The sequence below is a fragment of the Bubalus kerabau genome, chromosome 3, assembly GCF_029407905.1.
Source record: "Bubalus kerabau isolate K-KA32 ecotype Philippines breed swamp buffalo chromosome 3, PCC_UOA_SB_1v2, whole genome shotgun sequence".
Taxonomy (NCBI): domain Eukaryota; kingdom Metazoa; phylum Chordata; class Mammalia; order Artiodactyla; family Bovidae; genus Bubalus; species Bubalus kerabau.
In genome coordinates this window covers 120,887,594-120,907,161 of record NC_073626.1, presented here as the reverse complement: position 1 = coordinate 120,907,161, position 19,568 = coordinate 120,887,594, and the positions used below count along the sequence as shown (strand labels likewise).

Below are 19,568 nucleotides of genomic sequence, written 5' to 3'. Positions count from 1 at the left end.
TCAGTAATACATATGATAAACATCAATCATCTGATGGTTGATGAAGAGAGAACCTTTTTATTGTTATTCTTTACAGAATAGCTTATTGACTTCAGGACCATGGACAGAGAAAGATCTGTACTAAGAATGGCATGTGGTTTGTGGCTTGAAACAGAAGTAAAATGAACATGGAAAAGTACTAAGAACCAGAGCTGGAAATATTAAACCAAGTAAACATGAACATATATGCAAGACCAGGATACAAAAACTGACTGCATCCCTATTACATAATAAATGGTGGGGAAATAAATACAACAAAATGTAGCTCATTTTCAAGTTCACTTCACAGTCTAGAAACCAAAATTACTCAACTTTTTACCAAGTACAAACAGCTAAATACAAGCCTTTTTTTATGAGTATGTATTATCTTAGGCTGAAGAATTAAAACCCGTTAACCCTTTTTTAAGCTATGTTACTTTGAACTCTCTGTGCCCTTTTTTATCATCCATAAAATGGGAATAATAATAGTACCCTAGATACTCTGATGGGAGAAGGCAATGGCAACCCACTCCAGTACTCTTGCCTGGAAAATCTCATGGATGGAGGAGCCTGGAGGGCTGCAGTCCATGGGGTCGCTGAGGGTCGGACACGACTGAGCGACTTCACTTTCACTTTTCACTTTCATGCACTGGAGAAGGAAATGGCAACCCACTCCAGTGTTCTTGCCTGGAGAATCCCAGGGACGGGGGAGCCTGGTGGGCTGCCGTCTATGGGGTCGCACAGAGTCGGACACAACTGAAGTGACTTAGCATAGATACTCTGATAAAAGAGATAATGTAAAACCCCCATGGACAGAGGAGCCTGGTGAGCTATAGACCACTAAGCATAGCACAACATATTATCACTAATCACAGATCCTAGTGCTTTGGTGGGCAATGATCATATATATCAGAATGTGTAATAATAATGCTTCTAAGACCAATAAATAAATGAACTTCAATATGAACATATGATATTGGCCTTCTTTAGTAAAAAGAAAAAAAATCGACATTGTTTTTCTCTCAATTAAAATAGTTTAATTCAGCAGCGTTTTCTATTTAAATTATGGTCAGAAAAACAATCACAACAAAACTGATTTGTACTTCATAAACATTAGAGACTCAAATGTTAGACATGGGAAATCAAAAGCATATTTTATTATAATTATTTCCAGTATATATTACTCTACAGAGGATCTCCTTGGCATGGAAAGTAAGTCAAAAATTTTACTCACAGCATCCTCAAAGAAAAAGTTTATATGAAATATATAGTTTGGTTCAGGGCTTTCCAGGTGGTAGAGTGGTAAACAATCCACCTGCCACACAGAGACTCAAGAGACACAGGTTTGATCCCTGGGTTAGGAAGATGCCCTGGAGAAGGAAATAGAAACCTACTCCAGTATTCTTGCCTGGAAAATTCCATGGGCAGAGAAGCCTGGTGGGCTACAGTCCACAGAGTTACAAAGAGTTGGACATGACTGAGCATGTATGTGTGCACGCACACACACACACACACACAGAGTCTGGTTCAAATGGATGCAAACAGAATAAGATCTTACTGTCTCCAAATAAAATATTAAAACTAGACCAGAATTTTTATCTCTTGTTTTTTGGGGGTTTTTTTTGGTGGGAGGAGCTTAAGAAAAACTTCTAAGAAATCAATGCATTTCTTAGTTTATTAAAAGACACCTTCTTTTTTAACAACATTAGACATGACCACTGCTTTCAATATAAGATATGCCAGTACTATAGCTGGAAACCATGTAGTGTAAAACAAATAAATTTTCATAAGGTACATATTTCATTCAAATGTCATGCTCTAAGGAAGCCAGGTATAAATACAATTTATAAGTAAGGGAATACAATTTTTCCAGAAAAAAGTATCCAGCAGAACTTTCTTGCTACACACTGATTAAAGTCACAGGAAAGATATGTAAGGCTAGAGATCATGCTTCAGGAACAACCAAATCCTTTTTTCTCTTCTTTCCCAAAACCTCAAAGATACTTATCTCTTGAATTCATTTTTTTACCTGTATTTGACAGCTGGGATAAGGGCTTCAAAGTAACATTTTGCCGGGGACCAGCCCCGGCTGATCCAGGGTATTCGAAGGAGAGACGGCGTAGGCGAGGGTCATAGAATAAGGATAGCTCAGTAGGAAAATTCAGTGGAGAAAAGAGGCTGAGTAGCTTGGTTTACGCGGGAGACCAATAAAACTTCAAGACAAGAAGTTTGCACCACTTACGTAGGCCGCAGGCGTCCTTCCATTCTCCCGAAGGAGAGGAGACACTGAGGCCTCCCCGGTCGGATCTTAGAAACCCAGGCATAATTAGCAAGCATGGCAGGTTCCGCGCTCCAGATGGAGACTCAGCCAGAATTTGAGAGAGAGAGTGACATGGGGAGACCAAGTTTCAGTGAACAAGGCCCGCACTTTATTTTCCAAAGTAGTTTTTATACCTTAAGTTATGCATAGAGGATAATGGGGGAAGAGGTGGAGTCATGCAAGGACAGCAGTTCCTGGTTCTAATCGAAGCTAGGCTTTCAAACTTATCATATGCAAAAGTTCAGGTGATTGACATCATCTTCTGGCCCGGAGGCCTGTTAACATATTTTTCTTTAAAGGTGATTATTCCAAAGTCAGGCACCAGCCTCCAAAAAAGCATTGGACAAAGCTGCATTTTACATTTCTATACACCCATTATATCAATCAATACACTGCCAAGGACACAGTAGGTAAGGAGTATGGAGATTTAGCAGCCAACATTGGCCCAACAAGTGAAAAACCCTTCACCAATACAATTTCTAATCAATCTTTTAACTACTCAAAGGAATCTGTGTTTAGGCAGTTTAGAACATCTCCTGCCTCTCACAGCTGGGAGGCTCTGAACAATCACATGTGGCCGGAAAAACCTATTCAGGCAGGCTAGAGGATTTCCAAAGGAGTTTGTAAGTTGAAACACTGTCACAACCAGGAATTATTAACTGGAGCTGTAAGCTAACTCTTTTTTCAGAGAGAGGTAGTGGGGGACAGCCCCCGTAAAGTCAGAGGTGTAGGTGAAAGCACAAAGCAGAAAGTAGGCAGACTCAGATTTGGGGGGTAGATGCTCGAGAATTTCCAGGGGGACTCCTGAGGCTCGATCCCGCCTTTGCGTATGCCGAGCCTCCTTCCTCATGACCTTTGTCATGGGCGGAGTTCCTCACGCTGGCTCCCGGCAGTGATAGAATTCCAGTTGAGCTATTCCAGATCCTGAAAGATGATGCTGTAGAAAGTGCTGCTCTCAATATGCAATATGCACTCAATATGCAATATGCCGGCTCCCGGCAACATTTTACACCAGCAAATGTAAAAACAGAAAGGGTATCCTTTTGAATGCAAGTCAGAAAGCTGAATGGAGAAAGTATAACTCTATATAACATATTCAGTTCAGCTCAGTACATGTTTATTGACCCTTTTAAGAAACTAACTCTCAGGCAAAACATTTATTATTAAGACCAGAACTTTGCCTGCCCTTACAAAAAATATAATCACATGACCGAGAGAGAAAAAAATGAATAACAGTAAAGGTCAAGTGACATATGACAAGTAAGTAAAGCAGAGGATGGAGAAGATAGACCTAAACCTAGCAGAGGTTTGAGAAAGGGTGATGCTTGATTTGAGTCTTGGAGTAAGTAGGTTAAGTTCAGTTCAGTTCAGTCATTCAGTCGTGTCCGACTCTGCGAACCCATGAATCGCAGCACGCCAGGCCTCCCTGTCCATCACCAACTCCCGGAGTTCACTCAAACTCATGTCCATCAAGTCAGTGATGCCATCCAGCCATCTCATCCTCTGTTGTCCCCTTCTCCTGCCCCCAATCCCTCCCAGCATCAGGGTCTTTTCCAATGAGTCATCTCCTCGCATAAGGTGGCCAAAGTACTGGAGTTTCAGTTTCAGTATCATTCACTCCAAATAAATCCCAGGGATGATCTCCTTCAGTAGGTTAGATAGGTAAATAAGAAATAGACAATTCTAGTCATAAGTAATCATAGGTAAAGGCAAGAAGACATATGAATCAGTAGTGTGTTTTAGCAGATGAAATAGTTTAGTATGAATAGTGCTGGGCAAAGTAACCAAAGTCAACCTCAGTGATGTTGTTTGCAAAGGAGTTTGGTTTTCATGTATAGGAAATCAGATGCTTTAGGATGGGTGATGGGTAGCATTGAATGAAAGATGAAATGTGGGTCTATTAAGTTCCTCTGGCAGCATTTTGTAGAGGAATGGCATTTTTTCTTTATTTGCCTTAAATTAATTAAATACCTATTATGTTTAGGACACATGTTACCTACTGAGGAAAGACCAAAACAGACCAAGTTATTTCTGTCTGGAAAGAGTCCTCAGTATAATATGGTAAATAGTCAAATGAGCAAGAAGTTAAACAAAAATGTCAAAGTCCTAAATAAATAATAATAATAACCATCACAGAAACAGAATTAATATTAAATTAACCTTATATGACAAACCTCTGTATGTGGCTTACCATATTGTCATGCCATTGATAAGAAGGGACAGTTACTGTTATTAAACAACTACACTTGTATCATTTTGCAGATGAAAAAATTAAGATTTAAAGTTATTAAATAACTTTTCTAAGGTCAACAGCTGGTAATGAGAGATCTAGGAATCAAAACTAAGCTGTTTGGGACTTCTTTCTAGCTCCTAATTATGAAGTATCTTGGTAAAAACCCTGAAGTAAAAATAACTCATCTGGGAGAAGATGGGAAATTACTAAATTTTACTAAAAATTTACTGAGTACTAAAGTTTACTCAGTAAACTAGGTATTGAGAATGAATAGAAACTTATTGAACAGATAAAGGAATAAATCCAAACAGATTGCATGTATACATTTGAAAGGTACCTTGCTGTTAAACTCAAAAATTTTAATGCATGTTTTTATTATGTTAAATCAGATGATGTATAGTTATAAAATCAGTCACTGAAATTTTTAAAGTTTTGTGGTCTCTCTATAGACCTTGGAGGATTTAAATTTTTGCATGTATCTATCAGCTACAATAGCATCTGGCCTATTTTAAAATGAAAGTTTTTTTCATGAACTCTGCAGATTTATAAAATCATATTGCATCTTTTACAAAGTCTCTTTTCAGAGTTAAAATTGCAACTTAATGTTTATCACGTTGGTCAAGGAACTTAAAAATTTCAAAATTTTAAAATGATCAAAGGAAATCATGTGATCTCTTGTTAGATGGGAATACAGATGTACAGTGTAAGTCCTGAAAGTTGGGTTTTCTCCTTTTTTCAATGCAAGTGCCTGACTTAAGCTTTGATTGCTGGGGCATCTGATTCAAACAGGGTCATCTCAGAAAAGCACACTGCCAGACACACTAGATAAAGATTCAGGCTACCTCCCCTCACTAAGTCTCCTTTGCTTTACAAATTTAGGCTGATTTTGATAACTGACATTTGAGCCTCTTGTTTTTTCTCTTCCAGCTTTAAATTTCCACTTTTGTGTTTTAAATTCACCAATAAAGAATGCTGCTGCTGCTGCTAAGTCACTTCAGTCCTGTCTGACTCTATGCGACCCCACAGACAGCAGTCCACCAGGCTCCTCCGTCCACAGGATTCTCCAGGCAAGAACACTGGAGTGGGTTGCCAATCGCTTCTCCAATAAAGAGTGAGCCTGTGGAAACCCTAGGTCCCCACCATTGATTAACACCAATAAGAGCTGAACTGCAGGCATAGGCCCTCTCTCTCTTCACCCACAACCTCACTGTGTGGCCTGTATAATTTCTATGTCCTATAAATAATAAACTTTTATTTTTCATAGCTTCCTGATATCACTGCTGAAGAGTGTCTTGCAATCATAAGAACCACAAGGGCCTGCCCAGCCACAACATTGGTTATTGGTAGGCTGAGATTAGCACAGAACAAGATGTGTCTTTATTTGGTGCAATACTGTAAGGAGTCACTCTTTGACAGTACATTAATACTAGCATAATATATTGACAGACCTAGAGAATTACACCAACACCTTTGTTCTGTGGCAACTCTGGATAACCAACAGTGAAAATATCCACAAAATTCTTACCACATCGTAACATAAATTGTCTAATCTGGAATAAAAACACAGACTTTAAAAACCAAACCCACTGGGTAATGGAGTAGGTTAAAATTTTTGCCCTATCCTTTTTCAAATTATGTCATGTCCACAACACAGATAGTAGTTAACAACAGGACAGTGATCTCAGTTAGACAAGATGAGTACAGGGAAAACAAACTGTGTGCCCTCAGTCAGACTGAGTGGTTCAGAAACCTGAGAGCGCAGGGAAGCCAGGGGTCACAATTCGGTCAGGAAAGCAACAATGTAGTCAGGTAGGGAATGGACGGCAGTGCCAGTGATGAACTGATACAGAAAACCAGGCAAACCTCTGACATCTCTCCAGAGACTGGAGACAAGCTCAAATTATAGCCATGGAGTGTTTTTGAATAAAGGGGGAAGTCTGGAGGAAGGACAGACTGGGACACTCATATGACTTTCAGACAAACACGTTTAGTGACACTTTAACTATTTCATATAGAAATTGCACATCACATGGCAATACTGATTCATATTTCCCTATCTGCCCCCTCTCAAAGTAGGCTGAAGTAGAACTTATTTAAAATGAACTCAGTGTATCTTAACATCATTTCTGTTGATACAGATGATTCTAAAATGCCATTGAAAATCCACAGGGTTTGACGATTTCATACCATCTATCAGGACCTGATGCTTAGACTTGGAAATGAGGTAATACTCTTGGGTAAGCTTAACCCCCAAAAGGATGCCTGCAACTGAAGCAGAAGTGGAATAATAAAGCTTTTCATCAATGTGCTGAAAGCCAGGGTTGTCATGAAACCATCTTCATGGGATGTAGCTTTCATTCCTTACGTTGACTTGGCACCCAGACCAAACCTCCATTCATTCCACAGCGACAACCATCCTCAATTTGCATGGCACTCTACAACCCACTGGCCACACTTGCCAGAAAATTAAGTTACGGTCTCAAGTCTGCTTCCCAACTCCTGTTGAGAAGGACTGCTTCTCAAACACAGAATTTCTCTGCAAAATGGAAGTCCAAATTCTAAATGCTATTTTTCAAAAGTTATTTTACCCTAATATTTTTGTTTAAAATATTTTTGCTGAGTTTTTTCAATCTATAAATTCTGCCCTTATTTCAGTATAACAAACACTATTTTAGGGACCTGAGTCAGCTTATTGAGCTCTTAAATATGACTAAAATCTACTTATCATAGTAAGTACTAGATAATAGTAGTTTCAGTGCTATAGACTTACACTTAAACATTGAGGTACTTAGAAAACAGTTATATGCTAATCATCTTGATATGTTATACATTATAATGCATTATTATTATTCACTTGAGATTAAGTACATGGATGTTAGCAAACATAAATATTAGCCATACAACTAAAAACAATGTCAAAGAATAACCAGGAAGAGTTCACAAACAAAAACGCAGACCTTATTCTTTCCTACTAAAATCATCAAACAAGAATATCAGAACAAGAATATCAGAGGAGACATTTTAAGTAACAAATTTTAAAAAAGAAAGAAAGAAAAATTAGATTTTAGTTTGAAAAGAGGAAAGGTAAGTGCTATATGATCAGTCAGGATGAAGACAGATAAAGTAAACACAGATCCTTCCATGGAGACCTCATATAAAACAAACTCTGAAGCCTTAAGGATGAGTATTGATTACTCTTATGATCCCTTCACACTGTGGGTCAGTGAAGCAGGGTAAAAGTACAGAGAGTTTCTTATAAGCAAGAGATGGGCAAAATGGGTCTATAATATGTTTGAGTTTACAATCTCAGTCTTTTCTAAACTAATGCTTATCAGGAACACAACTTCCTACTCCAAGGTATCTCTTACTGATTTTGAAACAAAATATATGAAATAAAAATGCACTGCATCCTTCTAGGTCCAGGAGGGTATTATACTCCAGCTACCTGAAATGAGTCCTCAGTGAAGACTTTCCCAAATTTCCTCTCGGAAATTCTCACTATAACTGCTGATCAGATCTTAAACTATATTCTATAGGCCTTACTGGGCCTATAGTTCAACAGAACTATTTAAGAACTCACTTAAAGGATAACAGAGTGATGAATACTAAATATTAGTGGGAATGGCTAGTCATGTGAATGTCTCAGTTTTCTACTTAGATAGATGAATTGTTTATATGGTCTTGAAAGAGAAGTAAAATAAACTCTTGCAATTCCATATATAATAAACCTGATGTGAATAATATGCATTTCTCAAGTACTGAACTCCTGAACTCATTTCAGGCAGAACATGCAATAATAAACATGTCACTGTAAGAATTTATGGACAAACATGCCCAAATACATATTTACACATTAATATGTTACGATAAAAATATATCAAAGTAAAAGGCAGTTTAGCATATATATGTGTGCTTCAGATAGGCAGCAACTAAAGAAAACTAGCTTTTACAATATTGTTGCATAGATTATCATTCCACCAAACACAAAAATATTGTTTTGAGACTTCTCTGGTGGTCCATTGGCTAGGACTCCTTGCTCTCAAAGAAGGAGGTGAGGTTCAATCCCTGGTCAGGGAACTAAGATACAACATGCAGCAACTAAAGATGGAAAATCTTAGGTGCCACAGCTAAGACTGGGTGCAGCCAAATAAATAAATAAAGCATTTTTTAATATTGTTTGTTTCATATGTTAAAAGTTCCACTATGCAGTGACCCCTTGCATGCCAATAAGGACTTCTCAAAGATATGTGCCATAAAAGTTTATGTTGAATCTAAGAAGATGCAGATCAAAGGGGAGTATTTTGGCTACGGTAATGAAGGCAACCTCTGATCTGAATAACTGGAGTATGCCCTTTGGCGAGGAAAGACACTAGTACATGTCATACACATAGGGTTGATTCTTTCCAATAGAGCAGGCTTCTCTGATCATCTTCATATAAAGCCTCTTCACGTCTTCAAAAGAGCCTGTGATGAAGGGTTACGACCTAACAGATTCAGGCAAAAAGGTTTACTCCTTGTTTTCTAAATTACTAACATGCTTAAGGGAACAATAAGTATTTAGTTTAAAGGTAATACAGATAAAGACTAACCTCTCAACTTGTAAATTAGATAATTTGTGGATAATGTGGATAATGTACAAGTACTTGACAACGGCCTGGGCAGAGCTTCATTGATAAGTAATTGCAGGTGAAGGTCAGATCTAAGTCATGTATCCTGGGTTAGTGCTCTTGCATAATGCTGAATGCACACTTATCAAATGGTTTTGACCCATTTTTGCATAAAAAGCTAAACAGCCATAGCATCAAATAGCTTTAACTAGCACTTACTTGTTAATCAAGAAAAGAGTAATAAATGAGATAGGAAAACATTTCAATGACTCAAAGCATTTGCTGCCTCTTACAATCAACCCTAAAAAAAAGAAAAGAAAAGAAAATACCTAATAGCTCATTTCTCTCTCTATTTCATGCAAGTATCAACATCATTTGTTTCTTAGATTCTAAGCAATATATGAAAAAAATTTTCAAAATATGAATGTACTAAAGTCATATTGGCTTTACTGCTTCTGATATACACAACTGATGGTTAGTATATTGCTGCCATATTAAGTGAAACAACATAGTCTTAAAGTCCCTCAAGAGTCAATAATCTAAGGCAAAAGGGTGGAAAATAAACACAAAGAGGAATTCTTTGAATTATATATATGTGTGTGTGTGTGTATATATATATTTCATATTACATATTGAATATAATTCAATGGGCTAAATCAACCAATGTTCTTAAATCTAAAATTTGTTGTCACATTTTAGATTTGACAATGGATGATGTATGACTAATCTCATAAACAGAACTAGCAGAGCTTATAGAAATGGTAATGATACTACTGCAGAGTGCTCAGTCGTGTCTGCCTCTTTGTGACCACATGGACTGTAGCCTGCCAGGCTCCTCTGCCCGTGGAATTTTCCAGGCAAGAATATTGGAGTAGGTGGCCATTTCCTACTCCAGGGGATCTTCCCAACCCAGGGATGGAACCCACATCGAATCCACGGCTCTTGCATCTCCTGCATTGCAGGCATATTCTTTACCTAGTGCCACCTGGAAGAACCAATGATACTATTAACCAAGGGCAATTTAGTCAGTACTTCCTAGGGCTTGACTCTGCTAAAGGATTTTCTTACATTGTCTCAAAACTGTCTTCTCATGTCAGCACTGGTATTTGTGCCATTTTACAAAGAAGCCAGAGGCCAACTTGCCTGTTATCATCATCCTTATTTAGCAATGTCATACAGGAAGAAGCATGCAGACCTCTTGGCTGGCACATTTCAGAGCCCAGGCTGTTCTCTGTTCAGGCAAATTCCAGAACACATCCATAAAAAAAAAAAAAATGTTATTTATTGTTCTTATTCAAACTGGATCTTTCTGGCTGACATATCATAACCATTCAAAGTTTAGAGTAAATAAGAATACCTAAATAAAACGATTTATGGGGTCTAATTATTTGACTGTGGTTTCATTTATATTGTTCAGTTGAACATATGTTACCCAAATGTAAAAAACAATGTTGAGTTCTTCTTTAAAAAGGGAGGTAATAAAAAAGGTTGCTTTAGGGAAAGTCAAATATTTTCCACATCAAATGAATAATAAAATAGCTGTGATCTTATTAGTCAAAAAAATTTTTTTAATATGTTGGCAAATTGAAGCTTTTTGTGACCTACTGATAGATCCTCATTTCAAAAATATATTCTCACAGAATATTTTATAGTCTAAAATAAAAGCACAGTGAAATGCATAAAGATCAGTAAAAGAAACTAAGTAGGTGACTCACTTTCCAAAAGGCACTCATAAATTTAGCAAAATTATACTAAAGTTAATAAATAGCTCTATTCAAATCATTACACCTTAGTCTTGAAAGTACAGCACAAAAATGGAATTAGTCATACAACAGTTCAGATAGTTGTGAATTTGTTTGCAAAATAAACCAACTGCACTAAAATATAATGTCTTGAGTGTGTCTTATTTGTACTGCTGAGATTAATTCAATCTCCCTCTCTGTATCTTTAGCATCTATATAACTATATTGTGGAAACGCAGTGCTTTTTGTCTGCATTGCTACTGGTGTCACTAAAGCTGGGAATTACAACCTTGACACATCTGTAGTTCTTCCCTTTTCCTGCCAGAGCTGCTGCTTCTTGCATCTGCTTTGGCACGAATTCATCTCCAGGAAACACAGTTCCTCCCTTGGAGTTACTGTGTTATTTATTTTTTCTTTGCTGTTCTGAGCTGTGAGACCACATTTCCCAGAGGTTTGTTTGCCTACTCAGGAAATGAACAAGAGCCAAAGCAAGATGACTAGAGCAAGGCATAAAAGAAGAAAGTTAGACTGGACAAAAAAAACAAACAAACAAACAAAAAAACAAAAACAAAAAAAACCACAGTAGACAAGTAACACAAGAAAAATACCAAAGAAAAGAAATGCTAGAAAGACAAAACCCACAAGAATGCAGCTGAAAAAGAGAATCATAATCTCACATGCCAAAACTTCACATTTAAACCTCACTATAAACTATTTCGTGAGAAGGCAATGGCAACCCACTCCAGTACTCTTGCCTGGAAAATCCCATGGGCAGAGGAGCCTGGCAGGCTCCAGTCCATGGGGTCACGAAGAGTCAGACACGACTGAGCGACTTCCCTTTCACTTTTCACTTTCATGCATTGGAAAAGAAAATGGCAACCCACTCCAGTGTTCTTGCCTGGAGAATCCCAGGGACGGGGGAGCCTGGTGGGCTGCCATCTATGGAGTCGCACAGAGTCAGACATGACTGAAGTAACTTAGCAGCAGCATAAAGTATTTCAAATGCATGTGTGTGTGCATATCTTAAATTTTGCTAAGCAAATGTGTCCAATAAAAACAATTTAGGAGCAAACAAATACAGAATAGAAGCTTTGTACACAGTTTCTTCTTCTGCCAACATACCTGTGCTCCATACAGAGTCATATTTGGCCTCTTGGACAGAATGTGGATTTTTATGAGGGCACTGACATTTTCCTTAAGATGAAAATGTTTAACTTTTATGATTGAGCTGCAGTTTGAAGTTGGGAGATGTGTTCAAAAGTGAGGATGTCTTCTTAGGATCAAGATGGGGATGTCAAAGCTCATTAAGGAATGCCTTTGAGGTAAGCATTGCTATCATTACCACTAGCGTGAGGGCTGAACCAAGTAATCTAACATGACCCAAGTAATCTAACATGGTACCCATTTACAATGACTCAACTCTGAGATCAGAATTGATCTGACGTCCACAAGGTCAATTCCAGAAAGGGTTTCAGAATAAATATGTTACAACCAATCACAAGGGTGAGGTACAAAAATGAAATATGAACAGTAATTTTTTTTCAGCTTTGTCAATTTACTTCTAAATTTACACTTCAGGCAATCTGAAACTGTGATATTGGCACTGCCCTCAAATAAGTTTCATTCCCAGGAAGTCAGAGTGAACCCAGAAAAGGGTTGGATGCCCTGCTGCCCTGTGCATTCACCTTATGCTGCAAAGCTTTAAGGACAGAGATTTACTCAAAATATACACCCAGCATTTATTATAGTCCCTGGAGCATGGGTGGTGATCAATACTTGTTTACTGACTGATGGAGACATGTGAGACTGGTTGAGTCAAAACTTATAAACCAGATGTTGGAAGTACATGGATGCATTGCTCAAAGTCAAATAGTAAGAGGCAGAGGAAGAGACAGCTGCCATTAAATGTCCCCCCTCTGCTCAGTTCAGTTCAGTTGCTCAGTCATGTCTGACTCTTTGCAACCCCATCGACTGCAGCATGCCAGGGCTCCTTGTCCATCACCAACTCCCGGAGTTTACTCAAACTCATGTCCATTGAGTCAGTGATGCCATCCACACATCTCATCCTCTGTCCTCCCCTTCTCCTCCCGCCTTCAATCTTCCCCCTCTGCTACAAGATCTTATTTTAGCATTTCACAATATTATTGAAAGAAATTACTCTTTTACTCAATGCTATGCAGATAAGGCTAAATGAAAGTCATAAAATACAAAATAAAATATAAATGGAGAGGTGATACAAAGCAAGTTTCCCTAGAGACACGGGTTCTGATTCTGGCTTGCCTACTAACCAGCTTTAAAAGTTTTAACAAGTTGACTTAATTGCCTTGAGACTGAGTTTTCACATTTTAAACCAAGTGCTTAGATTACTGAATCTTCTAGATCTAAAATTCTACCATCCTCTTAATGAAACAGAAACAGACTCACAGAGACAGAAAACCAACTTATGGTTACAAAAGGGGAGAAGGAGGTTTGGGGTAAGGGATTAAGAACAAACTACTGGGACTTCCTTGATCCAGTGACAAGACCCCAACACAGGGGGCCCTCGTTCAATCCTGGGTCAGGGAACTAGATCCTATGTGATGCAACTAAGAATTCACATGCTGCAGTTAAAGTTGCCTCATGCTGCAACAAACACCCGGTGCAGCCAAATAAATGAATAAATAAAAATGCTAAAAAAAAATACAAGCTACCCTGTATAAAATAGGTAAGCAACAAGACTATGTTTTATAGCACAGGGAATGATAGCCATTATCTTCTAATAACTTTCAATGGAATGTAATATGTAAAAATAGTGAATTATTATTCTATACACCTGAAACTAATATAATACTGCAAATCAACTATCAGTTCAATTCAGTTCAGTCACTCAGTCATGTCCGACTCTTTGTGAACCCATGAACTTCAGCACACCAGGCTTTTCTGTCCATCACCAACTATTGGAGCCTACTCAAACTCATGTCCATCGAGCTGGTGATGACATCCAACCATCTTATCCTCTGTCATCCCCTTCTCCTCCTGCCTTCAATCTTTCTCAGCATCAGGGTCTTTTATGGAGAGTCAGTTCTTTGCATCACGTGGCCAAAATATTGGAGTTTCAGCTTCAACATCAGTCTTTCCAATGAATATTCAGGACTGATTTCCTTTAGGATGGACTGGTTGGATCTCCTTGCAGTCCAAGGGACTCTCAAGAGTCTTATCCAACACCACAGTTCAAAAGCATCAATTCTTCAGCATTCAGCTTTCTTTATAGTTGAACTAACACACCCATACATGACTACTGGAAAACCATAGTTTTGGGCTTTGATTAGACTGACCTTTGTTGGCAAAGTAATGTCTCTGCTTTTTAATATGCTGTCTAGGATGGTCATAGGTTTTCTTCCAAGGAGCAAACACCTTTTAATTTCATGGCTGCAGTCACCATCTGCAGTGATTTTGGAGCCAAAAAATAAATAAATAAATAATAAAGTCTCTCAGTATTTCCATTGTTTCCCCATCTATTTGCCATGAAGTGATGGGACCAGATGCCATGATCTTAGTCTTAGTCTTCTAAGTTGAGTGATCTTAGTCTTCTGAATGTTGAGTTTTAAGCCAACTTTCCCCCTCTCCTCTTTCACTTTCATCAAGAGGCTCTTTAGATCTTCGCTTTCTGCCATAATCGTGGTGTCATCTGCATATTAGAGGTTATTGATATTTCTCCCAGCAATCTTGATTCCAGCTTGGCCTTCATCCAGTCCGGCATTTCGTATACTCTGCACATAAGTTAAATAAGCAGGGTGACAATATGCAGCCTTGACGTAGTCCTTCCCCTATTTGGAACCAGTCTGTTGTTCCATGTCCAGGTCTAACTGTTGCTTTTTGACCTGCATACAGATTTCTCAGGAGGCAGGTCAGGTGGTCTGGTATTCCCATCTCTTGAAGAATTTTCCACCATTTGTTGTGATTCACACAGTCAAAGGCTTTGGCGCAGTCAATAAAGCAGAAGTAGATGTTTTTCTGGAACTCTCTCACCTTCTCCATGATCCAACAGATGTTGGCAATTTGATCTCTGGTTCCTCTGCCTTTTCTAAATCCAGCTTGAACATCTGGAAGTTCACAGTTCATGTACTGTTGAAGCCTGGCTTGGAGAATTTTGAGCATTACTTTGCTAGCCTGTGAGATGAGTGCAATTGTGTGGTAGTTTGAACATTCTTTGACATTGCCCTTCTTTGGGAGTAGAATGAAAACTGACCTTTTCCAAGCCTGTGGCCACTGCTGAGGTTTCCAAATTTGCTGGCATATTGAGTGCAGCACTTTCACAGCATCATCTTTCGGGATTTGAAATAGTTCAATTTTAATTCCATCGCCTCTACTAGCTTGTTCATAGCAATGGTTCCTAAGGACCACTTCATTTTGCATTCCAGGATGTCTGGCTCTAGGTAAGTTATCATACCATCATGGTTACCTGCATCATGAAGATTTTTTTTTTGTATAGTTTTTCTGCATATTCTTGCCACCTCTTCTTAATATCTTCTGCTTCTATTAGGTCCATACCATTTCTGTCCTTTAATTGTACTCATCTTTGCATGAAATGCTCCCTTTGTATATCCAGTTTTCTTGAAGAGATCTCTAGTCTTACCCATTCTCTTGTTTTGCTCTATTTCTCTGCATTGATCACTAAGGAAGGCTTTCTTATCTCTCCTTGCTATTCTTTGGAACTCTACATTCAAATGGGTATATATTTCCTTTTCTCCTTTACCTTTAGCTTCTCTTCTTTCCTCAGCTATTTATCAGGCCTCCTCAGACAACCCTTTCGCCTTTTTGCATTTGTTTTTCTTGGGGATGGTCTTGATCCCTGTCTCCTGTACAATGTCAGGAACCTCTGTCCATAGTTCTTCAGGCACTCTATCAGATCTAATCCCTTGAATCTATTTTTACTTCCACTGTATAATCCTATGGGATTTGATTAGGTCATACCTGAATGGTGTAGTGGTTTTCCCCACTTTCTTCAATTTAAGTCTGAATTTGGCAATAAGCAGTTCATAATCTAGCTGGATGGCATCACTGACTTCATGGACATGAGTTTGGGTGAACTCCGGGAGTTGGTGATGGACAGAGAGGCCTGGCGTGCTGTGATTCATGGGGTCACAAACAGTCAGACATGACTGAGAGACTGAACTGAACTGAACTGAATCTGGGCCACGGTCAATTTTAAAAAATACACATAAAATAAAATTCTATCATCCTCTAGCTCACAACTGTCTATATCAGCTAATAGACATGTATAAGAAATCTATTGGGATCCTCCATCTCCACTGCCTCCTTCTTGCCAATCATTGTTAAGTAACTAGGCAATAACATCCTTAGAGTTTCTCTGCATCCAGTTTGACTCTCTCCAATTTATTCTCCATCTGATACCAAGTCATCTTTGCCTAGAAACACAAAACTGACCTTGGTATCTCCCTGTTAAAAATCCTTCTAAGGCTTTCCATTAGCTCAGGCTCAGTTCCAAGCTCTGTAACATGGCCTTTCACAATCTATCTGCTGCCTTCCAAGATTTACTTTAAGATATTCTAATTTTAGACTCTTTGCACTAGCCTCATTGGGTTTCCCTCTGTTGCACTAAAGTGATGCGCTATCACCTCTAAAATTTTGTTTTTCCTTAGAACAACTTTCCCTTTTACACTTTATCCAACTAATTCATACAATTTACTGTTCAGTTGCTGTAAAATACTTAGCAGAGTGCCTTCAGCACAAAGACACTGTGTTGAGTATTTGTTGAGTAAATAATTTTAAAATGACTCACGTCAGGACAAAGTATATTCCTTCTTTCTCCTTTATTTCTGTAAAGTAATTGCCCTTAAAAACCCTACACATCATTACCTTGGTTTGTAAATGGTCCACAATACAGGGTACCTGTTGCATGGAAGGAAAACTGGAGCTTGAAAAGTACTAATTGCTAAGACTGTTGGAGGAAAACAAATACTCTTCTGTCACTGTACATGAGTTACTTCACAAAAAGCAAAGCAAGGCTCACTGAAGAGACAGCTGCAAAACACACAAAGATATAATGTGTTTGCCAATCTGCAAAATCATTTGAAAGTTGCTGCTTCAACAGCTGGTATCTGGAAAGTGTAAGCATCATTTGGTCTAGTTAAAATTATACAGAGCAGAAATGTTTATTATGCACACAAAAAGGAGGTTTGAATGTTGAAGTTACAGCACTTTTAAAAGTCTGGAAAAGTCAACAAAACACTTGGTGGCTGTTGAAAAAAATCTCCAAGAGTTGTATTTGTTCAGTCATGGTTTCTTTCTAGTTCTATAGATCTTATGATCACATCTTTGAAGACTGTTAAAGAGATATCACCACTGTATCACATAGTTCTTTGAGACTATCCTGCATCTGGGCTTCCTTGGTGGATCAGCAGTAAAGAATCCACCTGCCAATGCAGGAGATGTGGGTTCAATCCCAGGGTCAGAAAGACCCCCTGGAGGAGGAAATGGCAACCCACTCCAGTATTCTTGCCTGGAGAATCCCATGGACAGAGGAGCATGGCAGGCTACAATCCATGGGGTTGCAAAGAGTTGGACACAATTTAGTAACTAAACAGCAACAACAATCCTGCATCCAGACTGAGAAGACAGGATGCACATGCTTAATCTTAGCATTATTATTTAACATTGGTTAGCATTTACAGAATCCATGCAAGCCAATGGGTTCTATTACCCTAGAAAACTATAAAGATACCCGCTTAGTACCAGGTACCACCAGAAGTGTATACCTAGTTGAATAACAAAATGGTTGTCTACAACCCACACCCTGCAAAAAATGTTTCCCTAGTCCCACTAGTATGCCTGAATTTTCCACATCATTTATCCCTTTAATTTAATGAAATATTTTTCTTTATTTTTTTTTATTTTTTAACTTTATAATATTGTATTGGTTTTGCCATATACCAACATGAATCCGCCACAGGTATACACGTGTTCTCCATCCCTCTGGATCGTCCCAGTGCACCAGCCCCAAGCATCCAGTATCGTGCATCGAAACTGGACTGGTGACTCATTTCATATATGATATTATACATGTTTCAATGCCATTCTCCCAAATCATCCCACCCTCTCCCTCTCCCACGGAGTCCAAAAGACTGTTCTATACATCAGTGTCTCTTTTGCTGTCTCATATACAGGGTTATTGTTATCATCTTTCTAAATTCCATATATATGCATTAGTATACTGTATTGGTGTTTTTCTTTCTGGCTTACTTCACTCGGTATACTATGCTCCAGTTTCATCCACCTCATTAGAACTGATTCAAATGCATTCTTTTTAATGGCTGAGTAATACTCCATTGTGTATATGTACCACAGCTTTCTTATCCATTCATCTGCTGATGGACATCTAGGTTGCTTTGTGTTCTACAGAAATGTTAATAGATTGACTTTGGAAGAGGAAAAAGAAACCAACATGATTCCAGGGTCAAATGTGGGAAGAAATGTTTTAAACAAAATTCAATATTTTCTCTACTGTAGTACATCTCAGAGCACTGAGTAAGAAGGATTTGGTAGGAAGTGTCTCCTACATGGAACCATAAGTGTGGACCACATCCACCTCTTTGTACAAGAAACTCTTGTTCAGGGAATGCTAATGAACACATGTGGAGGACATATCAGAAAATGTTGACTTAAGGTCTTAAAGATTCTTCTAAAAATGAAGTCAGTTTCTCAAGGTTATCTACTACATTACTCACACTAACAGAGTTCCTTCACTAACACATGCGGAAAGCAGCCTAGTCACCTGTGACAAAGAAACATTTCTGCAACTTTATGCTCCCATAAGAAAATGTATGGGGCTTCCCTCTTGGCTTAGAAAGTAAAGAATCTGCCTGCAGTGCAGGAGACTAGGGTTTGATCCCTGGGTCAGGAAGATACTCTGGAGAAGGGAATAGTGACCCACTCCAGTATTCTTGCCTGGAGAATCCCCTGGACAGAGGAGCCTGGCAGGCTACAGTCCATGGGGTCATAAGAGTCATACACAACTGAGCAACTAACACTTTCAAGAAAATGTGTACACTAGTCTCCTCCACAAGTAAGAAGCTGCTTCTTCCCTTTTTGAATTCCTGTCACTGAAGTGAGTCACTGTGCCCCAGAAGAGAAGTTGTCACTATCTGATAGGGAAGGCAGGCAAAAGACAATGAGCTGCTTCCTCTTTCTTCCATGACCCGTTTTCCCTGTGAGCATGGATGCAGCCAGAGACAGGGCCAAAGGTTTTACCCAGAGGGTCCACTTCTCTGAGCCTCAGGACCCTCATTTGAAATATGTAGGTGGTAACATCTGCTTTGCGGGTTGTTGGCATATTAGAATTTATGTGACTAAGCTGCTTATATTGCCTAAAGGCTCAATAGATTTTTCTCCATTACTATCATAGAATTTGCTGCAATTACACACTGGATCTATGCAGTCCTCACCATACCTATTGCTCCTGTCAGCTCCAAGGGGCTAGAGGCTTTGTTTTTATTCCACAAATGCTGAGGCCAATGTCTGACTCATAGCCAGTTCCTGACGTGTGTGAAGAGACTTCCCTGGAGCGAGTTAAATCACCCTCTTCACTACTTGTGTTTTTATACCTTGCCTAATGAGAAGCGGTCACTTAGTGTTTTAAGAGGCCGCCA

General features: G+C 38.7%; 1 protein-coding gene across 1 annotated transcript in view; it reads right to left on the bottom strand.

Moving 5' to 3' along the window:
• The window catches only part of DPP10 (dipeptidyl peptidase like 10), an 802,980-nt gene that overhangs the window by 721,377 nt on the left and 62,035 nt on the right, over positions 1-19,568 (bottom strand). The window lies entirely within an intron of this gene.